This window comes from Ictalurus punctatus, chromosome 20 (genome assembly GCF_001660625.3).
Source record: "Ictalurus punctatus breed USDA103 chromosome 20, Coco_2.0, whole genome shotgun sequence".
In the NCBI taxonomy this organism is placed as follows: Eukaryota; Metazoa; Chordata; class Actinopteri; order Siluriformes; family Ictaluridae; genus Ictalurus; species Ictalurus punctatus.
In genome coordinates, this window is record NC_030435.2 from 10,711,715 (window position 1) to 10,730,226 (window position 18,512).

Below are 18,512 nucleotides of genomic sequence, written 5' to 3' on the forward strand. Positions count from 1 at the left end.
CGTGAGTTTTTTGTGAGTAAAAGGTTTATTTTATTGTCATTATATGCTATATCAGTGTAACTTCTGTCGTTTATTATAACAGAAGTGATCTGTTCATAATGAGGCCGTGTTGCTCCTCCCGCGCGGTGTAGTAGCGGTGATGCAGAGTGGGAGCGCCAGTAAGATCTGTAATGTCTAATTAAAATGCTATGGTCAAAAGTAAACAGAATTAAAACATGTCTAAAGGCAGTGAGTAACAGAAACCACAAGGTGCAGTGAAAGTGAGTTTTTATTATTAATTTAGGACTATAGTTTAATTTAGTGCTTTTTTTTGTGCATCCATAAAGATAATGCACTCAAAGGTAGGCAAGTATCCAGTACATTCACCATTGTGAACAGCGGTGGTCGAGTGATAATGCTAGCTGGCTAGTGTAATGCTACCAGGCTACAAGCTGATAGCAGATGTTTGTGAAAGCCATTGAAAAACTAACAATATCGCAAGGTTCTGAAAAATATCAAGGATATGTTCATACGATATAATACTGAAGAATGGTATGTTTTAAGGTTAATCAACAATAGATTTGATTAGCTAGACGAATGGGTCAGAGCATCTCCAAAGCCTTAGGTCTTGTGGGGTGTTCCCAGTACAAGTGATCCAAGGATGTACAACCGGTGAACTGGTGACAGGGTCATGGCAAGACGTTTGCAGCAGGTCCTTTTAAGTCCTGCAAGTTGTGAGGCTCATTGATGCATGTGGGGAGCTATTGAGCATCTGTGGGATGTGCTAGACAAAGAAGTTCAAGGTCATGAAGGCCCCACCTCACAACTTGCAGGACTTAAAGGATCTGCTGCTAACGTCTTTGTGCTAAATACTACAGCACACTTTCAGAGGTCTTGTAGAGTCCATGCATTGACAGGCAGAGATGTTTTGGAGGCTTCACAATATCAGGCAGGTGCTTTTAATGTTATTGCTGATCGGTGTATAAGTGCACAAAGAGAGACCCATATTTCTCGAACAATCTTATCTATGTGATAAACCATCAAAAAATCGTTTCCGTGTTTTCCAGCATGCATTATTTTCATGTAACAGCACAATCTGTCGTCCTTTCATTCCTTGCATAAATAACTCCTTTAAAAAATAAATAAATAAAAAATTTTATTTTATAAACGATGAGCAAATATGCTACTCAGTCTTTTGCTATAATGAAATTTGACTGACTTATTCATTTGAACTTTTAAGTCATTTGCGGCACTCCATGATGTCTGTCATAATACAGTTAAAGACCCACTTCTTCGCACTTAACTAACCCGTAAAATGCCAACCCCACGTCATTTTTAAAAAACAAATGCACACAAAAACGTACTCTGGCCCTTACACCTCTGCTCTGCGAACTTTGCTTCTCTAGAACTCAATTATAAATCTTGTATGGTAGCATTACTTGTGCTTGATATCACTTTGCTTGTATTTCCTCATTTGTAAGTCTCTTTTGAAAAAAGCATCTGCTAAATGAATAGATGTAAATATCTTCATCAGGGATATTTTTCATTACCGTAACAACAAAAATAGGACTGATCATTTATCTGTTCTGGTTTTCACTGTTCCACCAGGAAATAGAGTTAAGAGGTAGATTGCCTCAACAAGTCAGTACATTGGTACATTTTTGCTGTAAATTATTAGAGCTTGCTGAACCCGTTATAGTTAGTATGCTAATAATGTGCGAGTTCCATCCAAATTCTCATGTATTCAAAGACTTACTCTTTAAATACTTATTGATTTATTCTCCTGCTCATTTTCTGAACAACCAATACATCTCATTGAATGGTCATGTTCCTTAACCAAAAAGTAACACTACAAATAGCAAAATCCCAATGTTCCCAAAAGTCAAATTCTAAGGATCACTGAAAATGGACAGTTACATTTTTGAACAAAAATCACCTGGTCTGATGAATTTTGATTTCTGCTGTGAAATACAAATGGTATTTTAAAACTAGCTGCAATTTTCAGAATACACATTGTACAGCACTGTTTGTTTTTAAATTTTTCAAAAATGCAGAGAACTTTTGTGTGTGGGGGTTTGTTTTGTTTTTTTAACCCCCTTCCTCTGTTTTTTTTTATTATTATTATTTTTTTTAAATGACTCCATTCGCAAGTACAAAGATGGAGATCAAATTGAAGCATCAGCTTTTGTACAAAAGTAATTATACTTTGTGCACTAAAGAGAATTTTGAAGCAGAGTGTTTTAATGTAATTTATTTAGTGTGATCACACACCCCTTCTGTATAGCCAGATTGTTAAACAGACATATGTTGTTTTTTTCGAATAAGTGTCTGGTTGTCAAAAGGACACTGCAAACTTTAATTAAGGAAATGGTTTAGCAGCTCTTGGGGAGGGGGTATTTGTAGTGCTGGAGATGTGGGGATGTAGATGGAGATCGGTAGTTTCTTTCTGTGTTTTGCAATTTATAAAACATAAAGGAACAGTTTTTGAACAGCTCACTCCTTTTGGCAAATACAGCAGGAAAGAATGTAGTCAGTGTTTAGTCATCTTAAGCATAAACAATTTGGTTACTGTTTTTTCTCCATAACAGACTGAATAAGGTTAGTAACCGCAGTCGTTCTGCTCTGGATTGTTATATTTATCACTTTGGCCCCAGACAATTCTATTATAAAACAAATGCAGCCTTTTGCGGAATATCTCAAGAACAATGCCTGAAAGGGGTGGAGAATAGTTAAGGCCCGGATTTGATTAGCTTCTGTGATGTGTACAACTGCTGGCGAAAATTATGGAATCCCCACACTTGGAGGATTCTAACCTGGATTTTTTTCTTCATAGCAAATAAACAAAGAACAGGTATAACGCACAACAATTTTTGTTTAATAGCTGAACATTCTGGCTTTGTAAAACATACCTCAAACAAATTAAATAGTTTTAATTAATGGCATATTTTTATGACCACCTGAATTCTTTGAGACATGGACTTCATTAATGAAAAACAATATTCTACATCAAGCTTGTTCCAACTTTCTCGAATAGCGGTTGACAGATCAGCTTTGCTGGAAGGACCAATTTTGTCATTGACCAATTTTTGAAAAAAAATTTCCACCATAAATTTTCAATCTGATTGCGATCCGGACTGTTTGCTGGCTCATTGAATTGATGTGCCTTTCCTGAAGTACAGTTTTAAAACACTTTGCTCTGTGGCAAGTCACATTATCATCCTGAAAAATGACCATCACAGAACCTATTTTCTATCGACGGGATGAGAAAAGTGTTAAAAATGTACACCAGTACGTTGACTATTGAGGTCTCCCTTTGTCCTTTATTTGCAACCCTATATCATAAATGAGTGGGGAAATTTGATTGATTTCTTCAGGCAATCATGTTTATATGTTTCATTAAATATGACTGGCACCAGACAATTGGATTTATTTCTTGAAGGAATTTGATCCTTTCCATTGTTTCAATTGACGAATCTCTTGTTGGGGCCATCTTTCCTTTCAAAAAGAACAAAATTAAGTACGTACACTCTTTTAACTGCACACTAATTTGCATTTTTAGATTTATGCTGGTGTTTGTTTTAGAAATGCAAATTACATTAAATGGCCTGCACTTATATAGTGCTTTTATAACCTTAGCAGTTCTACAAAGCACTATATAAGTGCAGGCCATTTAATGTAATGGGAATACTCTTTCCCATTCGCACACACTCACATAAATTGCTGCAGAGCTGCCATGCAAGGCGCTAGCTTGCGATTGGGAGCAACTTTGGGTTCAGTGTCTTGCCCAAGGACACTTCAGCGTGTGGAGTCATGTGGGCCGGGAATCGAACTGCCAACCCTACAGTTAGTCGACATCCTGCTCGACCATCTGAGCCACAGCCGCCCCAAGGTGGTTCCATATTTTTTTTTCCATCTATTTGACTAATATGCCTTTAGTTCAAGTAATTTTATTTAATTTGTTTGAAGTATGTTTCATGAGGCCAGAATGTGCAGCTATTAGACAAAAATGATGTCTCTGCTTTGTTTATTTGCTATAAAGCAAAAAAGCCCGTTGAACATCCTCCAATTCCTCCTGGCAATTCGATAATTTTTGTCGGGGGTTGTAGATGGGGATTTTGTGATGGCGCCTAATGCAGGACCATATGAGGATGGTGAGTTATGTGAATTTGTACACAAATGTGCACATTTCTGAATGTTCTCTTTTTCTGAGACACACAACCAAACCCCCCAGACTGCCTGTTCAAACAGCATCCCATTGTTGATTTGTCCCAAACATCAGGACTGTGATTTAAAGCTTGATAATGATATCATCTCTCACATGAACCACGGTGGAAAGCAAGTGAAGGGCTTTTTGTTGATTTGTTTATTTTTTTAAAGTTGGCATTTATCCAAGGGATAAATTACCCATGCCAATGTGATATGTGGGTGTATTCCATCCCGATGCTTTATTTTAGGCAGTTACACTACACCATCTTTAACCTGGAGAGATCTCCACCGAAGTGTTCCTGATTACCAAATCCCACATTCATATTAAAATGAACAAGATGGTGGAAAATCTGACATCATAGGGTGTGTTGACCTCTGCTTGACCAAGGGAATCCAGGGATTACCTGGCTTTTATAAATTTTGGACACATGGTTCAAAAGTTATGACCATAATAGTACTTCTAGTACTACTAGTCCAGGCTCTTATCAAAACTGGACTACTACAACTCGCTACTCTTAGGCCTTCCAGCCAGCTCCTTCAAACCCTTTCAGATGACTTCAGGATGTAGCAGCACACCACATATTCAACCAGCCCAAGAGAACCCATGTCACACCCCTCTTCATCTCCCTTCACTGGCTTCCTGTAGCTGCCCATATCAAATTCAAGGGCTTGATGCTCATGTACAAGTCCTTGTCTGGAACAGCACCCCCCCCACCTCAACACTCCTGAAGGCTTACGTTCCCTCATGCAATCAACGACCGATGCTTAGTAGTACCTATTCAGCGTGGCTCAAGGTCCCCTTCAAGATTCTTCAAACTAACTGCTCCTCAGTGGTGGAATGAACTTCCAGCCTCAATCCGGACTGCAGAATCTCTCACCACCTTCAAAAAACAGCTAAAGACCCACCTCTTTCGTGAACACCTAACCAACCACTAAAAAAAAACAACAACTTGGTGTCACTTACACCTCTACTCTGCGTGTTTTGCTTCTTCTAGAACTCAATTAATGGATCTTGTATGGTAGCACTACTTCCGTTGTCCTCTGCTTGATATATCGCTTTGCTTATATTTTCTCATTTGTAAGTTGCTTTGGATAAAAGTGGTGGACTCTCCTCTTCAGTTCACCCCACAGGTTTTCTATGTGTTCCCCTAAGTCAGGGGATTGAGGTAACCATGGCAGGACCTTGATTTTGTGGTCAGTAAACCATTTTTGTGTTGATTTTGATGCATATTTTTGGAACATTGGCCTGCTGGAAGATCCAACCACGGCCCGTTTTAAGCTTTCTGGCAGAGACAGTCAGGTTTCCATTTAATATCTGTTAATATTTGGTAGTCCATGATGTTATGTATCCTAAAAACATTTCCTGGTACCTTTTCAATATGGCTACCTCTGTGTGAGCCAAAACCACCTCTGATGTGTATTTCCAAAAAGTTCTATTTTGGGTTCATCTGACCATAGAACCTGATCCCATTTGAAGTTTCAGTAGTGTCTGGCAAACTGAAGATACTGGAGTTTGTTTTTTGATTAGAGTAGAGGCTTTTTTTCTTGAAACCCTTTCAAACAACTTGTGCTGTAGGTGACTTCGGCTTGTACTTTTGGGGACTTTCTGACCCCAAGATGCAATGAACTTCTGCAATTCTCCAAAAAAAATAAAAAAAACTTTTCGCCGCACATCAGTTATATTCCCTGGTCTTACCTATTGTTATGAATAAGGGAATTTGGACTATGTGTTAGCTCATATTTATACCCCTGTGAAACAGGAAGTCATGGTTGAACAATTTCCTCTTCCTAGTCACCTAAGTGTACTAAACAAATGTGAAATATTAATGAGAATATACTTCAAATATATTTTTCTCATATAAATTCATTGGGGTGCCAATAATGGTTGCACACCTATATTTAGCAATCATCTTTTTTTTTGATAAATTCTGTGTTTTACAATTGTTTGATATCCATGAGAGCAGAATATTTTTGTGAATTTCTTTTAACTAAAGCTCAAAAGGTTAAATAGACAGTTGTTCATAGCCTTCTTTGCTCATATTCAGCAAGGGTGCCAATATTAGGAGTGCACTGTGTATGTATGGTATGTGTCTGTGTCTCTCTCTCTCTCTCTCTCTCTCTCTCTCGCTATATATATATATATATATATATATATATATATGTGTGTGTGTATATATATATATGTGTGTATATATATAAAAAATGTGCATATGTACACACACAGTATCTCACTAAAGTGAGTACACCCCTCACATTTTAAATACTTGATTATATCTTTTCATGTGACTACACTGAAGAAATTACATTTTGCTACCATGTAAAGTAGTGAGTGTACAGCTTGTAAATTTACTGTCCCCTCAAAATAACTCAACACATAGCCATTAATGTCTAAACTGCTGGCAACAAAAGTGAGTACACCCCTAAATGAAAATGTCCAAATTGGGCCCAGTTAGCCATTTTCCCTCCCTGGTGTCATGTGACTTGTTAGTGTTACAAGGTCTCTTTACGTTACATTGTACTTTAAGTGTCGTTTCTTCAGTGTTGTCACATGAAAAGTTATAATCAAATATTTACAAAAATGTGAGGGGTGTATTCACTTTTGTGAGATACTGTGTTACTAGTAACATAGTATCTGTGAGAGACTCTGTGATCTGTGTGACTAGTGATCTGTAATCACTTGTATCTGTGAGATACTAGTACACACACTTATTGTGTCTTATTGTGTGTGTATATAACGAATTATCTTGCCCAAACATGTTTTTGTGAGTTCTATCAAATCTTTACTACATGCTGAGAGGGTGGGGGTAGAGGAGTGAACCGGATAATTGTAGATGCCTGAAGGCCTGAGAGAGCAGGCTTGACTGCCTAACCAAATATGGGCAAGTATGCATCTCTCGCTCTCTTCCTCTCTCTCTTTTTTTTTTTTCCTACTTCTTTTCCTGTGTCAGTGTTGACTCATTGTAAGTGGAATGTTGCACCGTTACAAAACAGTGCTACTTCCAAAAATGGATTTCGGGCACATCACAATAGCTGCTTACTGCAGTAAAGAAAGAGTGTGGTCTAAATGTGTGGCTTAAATGTCACAAATATATTGGAACACTTAAGCAATTGTAAACCATTTAAATATTTTATGACTTACCACTTTGAAATTATTCACTACTACTAAGGAACCTGGTGTCCTAACATTAGTAAATACAGTGCTAACCTCCAATGTGCAAAACAGTTTTTAAATAATTGAAATTTATTGAAGGAAAAGGACACTGGAGGGTTTTTGAGCATGAAATGCTCATTTAAGGGGACAACTAGGGATGTCACGATACCAAAAATCTAGTAGTCGGTACCGATACCACCAAAAGGACTCGATACCACCAGAAGTACTCAATACTACAGTGTGGTATCAAAAAATAAACAAAAATTTTGCAAAATAAAATTAAAAACTCCTGGAGGACATCCTCCTCTGGCTAATATTGAGTGAAAGAGATTTTAGTGATCATGCACCGTCTGACAATCAGTGCGTTTACATGGACAACAATAATCCAATATTAACCCAATTAAGACAATAGTGTGATTAAGAAACTACCGTGTAAAAAGCAATTTATTACCTTAATCCGAATAATGGTCATACTCGAAGTTAACACAAATCGAATTAAGACATGTGGAGTACTCCTGTTTTAGTCGCATTATTGACGTGTGTTACAGACATGTAAACACCGTAACACATCACATTATTAACGTCATGTGAGGGTTTTCATCGCATTTTGTGACAGGACTCGATCAAACATGGTAGTGCTCAACCGTTTTACGGCAAACAAGAGAGCACTGCTGCGCCCCCAAACCGTGTACTTGCCTACTATAGGCCTGTAGTAGACGAAATACATGTATCTTGGCATGTGATTTGGAACGCAGACAACGGTTTCAAGCAGTCATCTATTTGCACATACGGCATGACAATCAACCGCACTTGAAGCGTTCGTAAAAAATTTAAACAAAAACACCCAAAACTGTATATGGTACCATAACAAAGATGAACTGTGTGCTGATATGTGAAATTCTGGAGGAATGTCTGTTAGCGTGGCACGGTGTCGTAGTCAGTGACTAATAAAACACTAAGTGCTAAGTTGCACTCCTGCACGCACACACCCGTGCGCACACACCTAATACTCTGAATGCAAGCATTTTGTTTAAATTCACTGATATGGTGGCAAGCCAAAAAGATTTATTAAAACCACTAACATTTGAATAATTAGTGACATTAGGCTACATTTAGCTGACAGGACCTGGGCTGAATGGCGATGCGTGGTGGCCCATTAAGAGGTAGTTTATAACATTGCAATGCGTTCACGTCATTAACAAATAATTGGCTATCGCTAACATTACACAGCGCATAACGTTAGCTGGTTTCACGGCCACAGTGCGAGCTGCCTCAAACATAATATAGGGCAAGTCTTTCAGGTGCTTCCTCACTTTGTTTGAAATGAACGATAGCATCGGTTGCACACCGGCTTCACAGCATCAATTATATGTCTGTATATGTCTGTTGTCATCTGCCTCGAATGCGAAGCATTTCTATCTTTAACTCTAACCCTTTTCCTCTCAACGAGTCTGGGCGGAGCTAAACTTCTGTAGTTTTTCCCGTGTACTTGTAGGCATTCTTCTTCTTCTTCTTTACCACTTGTAGACCGACTAAAACACTTGCACGTATTTGCTGCCCCCATCAGGTCAGAAAGAATTGCAACCTCTGTATCTTCATTACCAACAGTACCTAGGATATTGCAGATAAACAAGTACAGTCACATTCTAAGAATGTTGTACCGAAGTATCTGTTCTCATGACATCCCTAGTCACAACATGTCAATGGAGTTCAAGTCAGGACTTTGACTGGGTGGCTCCAAAACCTTAATTTAGTTTCTTTTGAGTTTTCCATTACTGGGCTTGTGCTTCAGATAGTTGTCTTCTTGTATAACCGAGGGCTCCAGATGGCAACTAAAATGGTCGCCAATGTGACTAACTTTTTAATTTTGCGACCATGTTTTTTCTGCCAGTCGCCAGTGGCCACCGTTACCCACAAACAAAATTTAAAAACTAATTAAATAGAAATTACGATACTTCTTGTTAGGCTACTGAACTCTCATCTCCTCTTGCGCCTGTGTCTACCTGCCCTATCGCATGCACATCTGTATGGTTTCCAATAAATAAACTCTGCACTCTTGTCCTGCAGTGGTTGAAGCGTCAACTGTATAGATGAACAGAAACAGGTTTAACGTCACGTTTATTGGGTTAAAAAGTTGGAAGTGTTCATTTTATTAAAGGTGTTTAGTTTGATGTGGTTTAGTTCATTGGAATTTGAATTTATCTATTATATGTAGGCTAGCTAACTGTGTAGTTAACCAACGTTAGCCAGCTGACAAGAAAACGAAATGCGCAAGCGAAAAATCAGACTTTTTCTCATTCCCTGCCCGTCCAAACCCTGCCTCCTCTACATCAGATGCTGACTATGTTGAGACCATCTCGACCAGTGATGGTTCAAGTTCAAGTGACATTTGAGTCGTCCCAGCCCGTTTCAATCGGTGTGCAATCTTTTACAGATGATGACAGCTAAGCGCAGCGAGTCGAGTCGTCTTCTCCCATTCCTGCGGCTCCCATCCCAACAAGACTGTTTAAATCAGCTTGGCTACAAGAGCCTGGTTACGTTATGACAATGGGAAAGTGTACTGCACCTTTTGTGCCAAAAAAAGAAACAAATGATTGGACATTTAAGTATTTATGGTAATATGATGTACTGAACATTGCACATATTGTGTATGTAAAGAATACATTGTGTCAACTATGGGAGGCAGAGTAAACAAAGGCAGACAGTACAGAAGGGAAAGAAAAGGCAGTGAGAGGTAGCCATTTATCAATATCATCATATGTCATATGACATCACTATATTTTGGCTCCTGAAAATTTGATTTGGTGCCTAAATATTCTGGGTTTAGGAGCCAATGGCTCATAGATTTTTTTCTTTTCTTTTTTTTTTTTTTTGCCTGGAGCCCTGTAAACTAGGGATGTTACGAGAACCAATACATCAGTACCAAGTCGGTATCAACATTCTTGAAATGTGACAGTACTTGTTTTTCTGCAGTAATAGTAGGTACCGTTGGCAATGAAGGTACTGAGGTTGGAGTTCTTCCGGAACTGAAGGGGGCAGCAAATACGTGTAAGTGTTTTAGTCGGCCCACAAGTGGTGAAGAAGAACGCCTACAAGTACATGGGAAAAACTACAGAAGATGGTGAAGTTTAACTCCACCCGACTCGTTGAGAGGAAAAGATAGGAAAGCTCGTTCAGAGGAAAGGTAGCTGCTATCGTTCATTTCAAACAAAGCGAGGAAACACCTGGAATTTGGCGAAGCACCTGAAAGACGGCCCTATAGTATGTTTGAGGCAGCTGGCATTGTAGCCGTGAAACCAGCTAATGTTATGTTCCATGTAATGTTTGTGATAGCCAGTTATTTGTTAACAACGCTCACGCATTGCAACGTTATAAACTACCTCCTAATGGGCCACCATGCATCGCCATTCAGCCTGTGTCCTGTCAGCAAAATGTAGCCTAATGTCACTAATAATTATTCAAATGTTCATGCTTTTAATAAATCTTTTTGGCCTGCCACCACATCACTGAATTTAAACTAATGCTTGCATTCAGAGTATTAGGGGTGTGGGGGTGGGTGTGTGTGTGTGTGCCCCTGCATGCATGCGTTTAGGAGTACACCTTATATTTATTCATTTAGCAGACTCTTTTATCCAAAGCGACTTACAAATGAGAAAATACAAGCAAAAACCTTAGCACTTGTTATTAGCACTTAGCACGATTTTATTAGTCATTGTCAGTGTTTGATAAGTAAAATATCCCCCAATCGCTCTCTCTTTTTGCCAGTATTAGCCAGAGGAGGATGTCCACCAGGAGTTTTTAATTTAATTTATCTATTTATTTATTTATTTATTTATTTATTTTTTAAACCACAGTGGTATCGAGTATCGTGTACTTTTGGTGGTACCAACTACTAGATTTTTGGTATTGTGACATCCCTAGTCCCTATCCATACATATACAAAAACACTTTTTTTTTTTTTTTTTTTTTAAAGCATACTTTATTCACTGCATTTTGGCCTCTTGTCCACATGAAAATGCCATTTTTAGTCACAGAAAAAAGGTTTTTCAAAGCCACCTTCCATATAAATATCTGTATGTAAATTTTATATTGATAAATTTATCCCTAATGAGCAAGCCAGAGGCAAAAGTGGCAAGAGAAATCTCCCTGCGTTGACATGAGGGAGAAACTTAAAGATTTCTTTATTAGCATTTTTCAAATTAAACATACAACACCAACCAAACAAATAGAACAAACCCTGCCACTCCCCCACCTAGTGCCAGACATAGAGCATACATATTACATACTATAAAGCCAGACCACCATAGAAAAGAAGAGGGCAAAAGAAATAAAATTATAGATAATGATCACATAATGCTGTCAGCATCCATGTCTCAGAAAAGGTTCCCAGATTCTGTAAAATTTCCCAGTCACTCCCCTTACAGTGTATCTAATCTTATCCAACTTAAGATGACACATGACTTCTCTGACCCAATGACTATACACCGGTGGAGCAGGATCCTTCCGTCTAAACAATATTAATCTACTGGCCAGGAGAGTGCAGAAGGACATCATGCTGATCTCACACCATCTAAAAGGATTATTCTCCAGGGTCACCCCAATAAGAGGTGTCGGCTGTACTACTCTTCTCAATATCTTCGTGAAAGTCTCAAATATAGATTGCCAGAATGTGTACAGCTTTGGACATGTCCAGAATGTATGCCACAGGGTGGGTGGAGCCTGTCTGCATCGATCACATGTGGGATTTATGTCGGAATTAATATTTGAGAGTCTAGCTTTGGACCAATGCAGACGGTGAAAAATTTTAAATTTCACAACTGCGTGTCGAAGACACATGAAGGAGGAGAAAATCCCCTGGATTACTTTGCACCAATCATTATCCGAAATTAAGTCCGTCTCCCATTTATTCATAATCAGATCTAGGGATGACAAATCATGCATGCTGAGTAGGTCATAGATAACCCTTATTATCTGCTTCCTGGCCAGTTTACATTTAAAAATTGCATCCGACAGTGAATTGCAAGGGCACAATAGGAAGGTGTCTGAATTTAAGGCCACAAAGCTTCTAAGCTGCAAATATTTATAAAAATGCCATCTGGGAATGTCATATTTTAGCATTAGCTGCTCGAATGAGACAAAAGCACCATCAGCATAGAGATCAGACATTGAGACGGCCCCCTTTCTAGACCAAGTAACGAAAGTCTTATCCAACAAAGATAGGATAAACAGCTGATTATTTGCAATTGGCCCCGTGAGTGACAAGTCGCCAAGAGAGAAAGATCTTCTAAACTGATTCCAAATTTTGATTGAGTGTACAACAACTGGATTAGAGGTAAAGCTAGACAGAGGTTGTGTGAATGGTAATTTAGCACACTGTAGGGCCGCCAGGGAGGCTGCCATAATTGTCCATCCAAGGACTGCCGCACTCTCCCCCATCCAGTACAACAGTGATCTTATATTAGCTGCCCAGTAGTAGTACATGAAGTTTGGGAGTGCCATTCCTCCCTTCGCTCGAGGTCTTTTGGTCCGTGGTGGCTTTTTGTTCCAGATAAATATCTGATATCTGATTGTTCAGTTTTGAAAAGAAGGATTTTGGAAGAAATACTGGAAAACATAAAAATTTAGGCAGCACATTCATCGTTATAGTATTGATTCTGCCCCCCAGGGAGAGAGGCAGGGGGTCCCACCCCTCAATGTACTGCTTCAGATTAGATAACAGGGGCTGATAATTAGCTAGGTATAGATCTTAATAGCTATGTGTAACCCACACCCCGAGATACTTGAATTTCTTTAGACTAATTTTGAAAGGGAACCTGGCCTGCCCCCTCACCAACAGGCATCAGTTCACTTTTTTTTAATATTGGCCTTTATTGCCTGATATTCTACCAAGAGCCTCGAGTCGGACCATTCGTTTAGGGAGACTCTCAAGGGGCTGTGAAATGAACAATAGCTTGTCGTCTGCGTACAAAGAAACTTTATGCTCTATCCCCACACACCGGATCCCCCTAATGTCAGTATTCTGTCTTAGCGCCACAGCAAGTGGCTCCATTACAATGGTAAATAGCAGTGGCGACAGAGGACATCCCTGTCTTGTACCCCGCTGGAGCTCGAAGTAGGTGGACAAATTATTATTATTAGATCAGCAGTCCTCGGAGACGTGTATGTAGAAGTTTGACCGATTATATGAACCTGGGACCAAATCCAAACCTCTCCAGCGCGCTGAAAAAATAACCCCACTCCACCCTCTCAAATGCCTTTTCAGCATCAAGTGAAAGCACTACTTCTGGGGTACCAGGTGGAGAGGGGCTATTGAGGATAATGAAAAGGTGTCTGATGTTGAAAAAAGAGTAACGATTCCTAATAAAATGTTTGGTCCGGCGATATAATGGATGGAAGAACCCCCTCCAAGTGACTTGCCAAAGTTTTAGCAAGGGTTTTAACATTGGTATTTAGTAAAGAAATTGGTAGCAAAGAGCTGCACTCAAGAGGGCTCTTGTCTTTCTTTAGGAGTAAGGAGATAACTGCTTCACGCATAGTAGATGGAAAGGCTCTTTGAAAACGGACAATAACAAAGGGGAGAGTTGCCTTGAAAACTTTTTGTAGAAATCGGTTGGATAACCATCCGGTCCTGGGGACTTGCCACTTTGCATAGAGCCAATCGCTGATGCTATCTCCCCGACCGAGAGGTCCTCCTCCAACCCTGTGGCCTCCCTTGGATCTAAGGACGGAACATGCAGGGTCTTAAAGTCTTCCAATACAGAAGCGTCTACAGATGGGCCGGAGCTGTATAGTGACACACAAAAAGCTTGAAAACTGGAGTTAATTTTATGACTATGTACATTTTGTGCCCTGCTCATCATATATTTCAGAGATGGTCAGATTACCAGTTCTCTGTCTTAGCTGGTGAACGAGAACCTGTCCAGCCTTCTCCCCATGCTCATAAAACACCTATCGTGATTTGGAGACAAGATACTCAGCCTGTTTCGTCGATAAAAGCAAACTCTGTCTGCAGTGACAAACGCCTCTTCATAGAATCTGCAGAAGGTAGCTGGCTATGTGCCCTATCCAGCTCAAGAATCTCTTCCGCCAGTTCTGTAAGTCGAGCAGTGCTCACTCTCCTCTGGTTAGCACAGTATGAGATGACCTGACCTTGTAAAAACGCCTTCAGCGACTCCCAAATTGTCAAGGAGGACATTCCAGGTGTTCGATCAATATCCAAAAAACCCCCGAAATTTCAGATGCAATAAAACTAGTAAACACATCCTCCGACAAAAGCAGAGGTTTAAGTCTCCAAGGGCGATAATTGGATTGCGTATCCGGGATGTGCATTCTCATAGTCGAGGGGCAGTGATCTGAAATAACTATGGGTCCATAATCACATCTGGCTATGAGGGGAAGCATTCTTTTGTCCAAAAAGAAATGGTCTATATGGGAATATGTATTATGAACTGAAGAGAAAAGGGGGTAACTCCTGGAAGCAGGGTTGCGAAAACGCCACACATCCACCACTCCGTACGACTCGAGGAAGAGCTGGATAGAATGCGCCGCCCCAGACAGGGACGAGAATCTGGGTGAGCTACGATCCAACACAGGGGAAAGTGTACCGTTCATGTCACCGCCGAGGATAAGGTAATGTGATGCCGTATTTGGTAGGCGGGAAAAAAAATTTGTGAAGAACATTGAATCATCCCAGTTTGGTGCATAAACATTGTCCAAAATGAAATTTGCCCTACGACAATAACATAGTGCCCAGCGGGGTCAGCTTTCACACTTGTCATTGTAAATAGTGTATTTCTATCAATTAATATAGCTGCCCCCCTAGCCTTCAAATGGAAATTTGAATAAAATATCTGTCCTGACCACTCCCCTCCCAGTCTAGAATGGTCTGATGACCGTAGATGTGTCTCCTGAAGAACTGCAATATTTGCATTAAGCCGTTTCAGATGTATAAATACTTTCTTTCGCTTTAAAGGATGATTAATTGCCTTAACATTCCAGCTCACGAAATTAACCATACTAGCATCCGACCCTCTGGGAATACTGAAGTCAGTCATAATGAGAGGGGAAAAAAGTTTAGATATCTGAGCCCTACAGGGAACATAGAATGACAGCAGATGGGCCACAACACAGATGTCTGGCAAATTAAACACAATAAACGACAAAGTTTGGCACACCCTCCCTGTAACCCCACCCCTCACAGCACCTACAGGAAGTGTGGAGGAACTCTATAGAGCCTAAAAAAGTGCATCCTATCACAATGTAGAAGCATACACTCTATCGTAGCGTGTATAACAGAAAATAAGACAGCGGTAATGATCATCCTCCTTATTACAGTAAAAGTCTGATCAAACAGTTATCATCCAGTCAAAGTTCAGAGACGATGAATTAGCCAGGGCAATGTTACTCACTCAGCCCTCTACAGTAATAATGATATTCTTCTTGACGTAGCTCATCACTTTGCCTGGATCTATGAACTCCTTTTCCTCTCTGTTGAACGTAATACGGAGACGGGCTGGAAACAGGATGCCATACCGAATTACGGAGCAACTTCCTGACCTCATGAAACTCATCACTGCTGTAGTGCTTTGCTGGATAGTGGTACATCATGTACCTTAGAAATAATTTTGCCACAAATAACGCTCAAGTACACTGTAAACAATAAACCTTTCCTTTATCACATTCATTACTTTGTCTTAGGCTGGGGAAATGCAAAAAATTGTGTAAGCCTGTTAAACTCTGTAAAATCTCAACACACAAACTGAACTGAAAACACTGCAAAATAATTCTTTGTTTGTGAATTGAGATACGTGGAAAGAATAATGTGACTCGATTCAGTATCACTGTGAGAAATTTCTAATTAAAATCTGAGTTTGAGCACTGCTACGACAATAGTATCCACCAATAGTAGATAGGGCTGCACAATTAATCGAATATCGATCGCGATTACGATTGTGACTGCCCAAGTTTACATGAACATGCTCGAATGTGATATTGACGTTTAAAGTTCATCCTCCGCTAATCGAGAACTCTGCTGCAGATCAAATCAAGCGCTTCCTAAACTTTCAGCCAATCACATGGCGCGGCACAGGGATGACGTCATTTTGTAATGCCAAAACACGGAAGCGACAGCATTTTAGCGCTCGAGCTGCCAGCTATGCTTCATTTTCCAGCGCTTGCGTGAAGGGAAATCATGACACTAACATGATGCTAAATGGGACTACAGAGGTTGTTGGGGACATTAAACGTTATCATGCCGAATAGGAGTAAACTTTGCAGATAAACCCACGGCTCTACAGTGTGACCATTTCACTTGCATTTGCTTGTTTATCAATTAACCAACAGTATCTCATTATTATTTTAACTCAAGTAACAGTGACCATGAGCAGAGAGCTTACATTTAACTGTTTATGACGGACCTCCTGATTAAAGCTTTAACAAAAAAGATTGGTATCTGGATCAGTATCGGTCGTAAAATCCTGATCGGTGCATCCTTAATGAACACCATTAAACTAAAGCGCTTTGCATCTGACGGGTAAATTAACTCACCTAATTACATCCTATTAGATGATTCGGATATATACACAGTATACACCGAGCCGTTCAAGAACTGTCTCCAGCCCAGAACCATGGCAATGGAAAATGGCTAATAGTGTAGCTTTAAATATATTTAAGAGGAACAGACTTCAAACACTGAACATTTGAACTTTTATTGTATTTGTTTACAAGGTGAAACAGGTTAACGTTGGTTTTTTGCATAGAGTCTGTAAAATTAACTGAAAATATTAAATTTAGTTTATCAGAAGGTAAATTAATGTGTCATGGCTCACACTATGTTTGTAAATTCTGTCATAATTGACAAGCTCAAGTTTTCTCATGCCTACTTGTGTGTTATATTGTGGCATATTGTTACCATCTCTAAAAAATAAAAATAAAAACTCAACTTGCTCCAAAATTTTTGACTGTGCTCCTAAATTTGTCATTTTGTAATTGTAAAGAAATTGTTACTGTAGAGCTCTGAAACCGGTACAATTCCCCTCCAAAAAAACCCGTGGATGAAGATTCATCCACAGAGTAATGTATTGTGTATTATGGAAAATGTTTTAAATCAAGTTTGGAAAAGTTCTCGGAAGCTTGGTGATGTTGAAGTCGAATGACCGTGGTGTAATTCTTTTATAGCATACGGTTAGCTATTTATTTCTGGCAATTGCATTTAGGCTTCAAATTCATAAAAGTTGTGTTCATTTGTGAAAATTATCTTGATGGACAAAATGTGTTAGTGATATAAACTTTTGATCACAGAGCTTATTTTTTTCTTGTAATCCAAAAGCCTATGTGAAAATCCTATTGGGTTTTTGTCGGGGGAACCACTAGCTATTGGACAACAATAAACCACTCTTAATCCGATTAAGACCATACTCTAATTAAGAAACTACCATGTAAACAGCAATTTTTACTTATGTTAATCTGATTAAGGTCATAATTGAAGTAAGCAATAATCTAATTAAGACAGGTGTAGTACTCCTGTTTTAGTCGCATTATGGGCGTGTATTACAGACATGTAAACACCTTAATCACATTATGAACGTCGTGAGAGTTTTCACTGCATTTTGCGACAGGACACGATCTCACACGGCAGTTTTACATTTTATGGCGAAAGAGAGTTCGGCCGCGTCCCAAATCTCATACTTGCCTACTATAGGCCTGTAGTGAGGGAAAAATGTAAAACACTCATTGCCTTTTTTGCATAGGCCTGAATTGTTTTCATTTGGTTGCATATTGTTATATTGGATTGCATATTTACATTTGGTTGATGGCATTTTTATTTTTAGTTATCCTAGATTTTGGGTACAATTTTATTTATTGTTTGCTTCTACGAGATGATGCACTTTAAGGATCAGTCTAATTTCATGCAAAGATTTATACATCAGCAGGAATGTAGCACAAAATGGAGGTGAATGCAGCGGTCTGTTTAAATGTGAAAGTACAATAAACATATGTTGTCCCTCAAATCAATGAATAATTGTGATAAATAATCGAGATCTCAATATTGATCAAAATAATCGGGATTATCATTTTGGCCATAATCGTGTAGTCCTAATATTAGGACAGCATAAGATGTCAAACTCATTGGACAGCCGTAAATACAGTAGTGGCAATGATGATGGAAACCTGTTGA

The 18,512-nt window shown here is 39.2% G+C and overlaps 1 protein-coding gene across 1 annotated transcript in view; it reads left to right on the forward strand.

The window, feature by feature from the left end:
* The window catches only part of itgb1 (integrin, beta 1), a gene marked incomplete at its 5' end in the record, with an annotated part of 80,832 nt that overhangs the window by 12,468 nt on the left and 49,852 nt on the right, over nt 1-18,512 (forward strand).